This window comes from Octodon degus, unplaced genomic scaffold, assembly GCF_000260255.1.
Source record: "Octodon degus isolate 3935 unplaced genomic scaffold, OctDeg1.0 scaffold00230, whole genome shotgun sequence".
NCBI lineage: Eukaryota > Metazoa > Chordata > Mammalia > Rodentia > Octodontidae > Octodon > Octodon degus.
The window spans coordinates 2,038,788-2,039,738 of NW_004524806.1; positions in this window are offsets into that span (position 1 = coordinate 2,038,788).

A 951-nucleotide genomic window follows, 5' to 3' on the forward strand; every position below is an offset into this window, starting at 1 on the left:
TTGTTTTTGAATGAACACAGCATGCTCTGGAGGTAGGAACTGCCCATCCTATCCTCCCAGCACAGGGAGTCTCCAGGGTACGGCTGGGAGTGCCAGCTCCAAAGGCCACAGGGAGGGGCTGCTGCAGGCCAGTGGAAAAGGAGGGCCCCTGCAATGGGGAGGTTGGGGGAAGTAACACAGCTGCAGGGCCCTGCAGAAGTATACCACGGGCCTGGGGAAGTCAAACCTGCTCTCTCTTGATTTGCTGGGTGACTCCCAGCAAGGCATCCCCTTTGGCCTCTCTCCCTACATTTTGGTTATGGAACCCCCCCCACCCTCCCACCCCCTACCTCTTATCCCCCCTCCCCTGCTCCACAGGGAGCACAGGGAGGGGCCCGGATTGCGAGCCTTAGATGAGGTGAGGGGTAGAGAAATATAAACAGATGGGTGGGGCTCACTGCAGGCTCTCTGTGCTCCTGGGCCTGTGGTCACTGTGTGTGTGGAGGGGGGCGCAACAGACAAAGAAAAGGCCAAGAAGAATTAGGAGGTAGAAGTGGAAACACAAAAGGAGACAGACAGACAGACAGACAGACAGACAGACAGACAGACAGACAGACAGAGACAGAGACAGACAGAGACAGAGAAAAAGGGAGAGACGAAGGATGAGTAAAAAAGCAGAGGGAGACCTTCCCTTTGAGATGGAAAGGTCAAAAATAACTAAGATAAATAGGGAGGAAAGGGCTGGCCAGATAGCTCAGCAGATTAAAGCACCTGCTTAGGCAACCACAGGGACTGAGGTTCGATCCCTAGCATGCGGTGCCAGCCCCGCCTCTGGGGCCCACTGAGATGGGCAATTGAGACTGAGTGTGGCGTGCGTCTGTAACCCCAGCACTTGGGAGACTAAAAACAGGAGGATCACTACGAATCCAATCTTCATAGTGAGACCTTGTAGACTCTGTATCCTCTGTTATA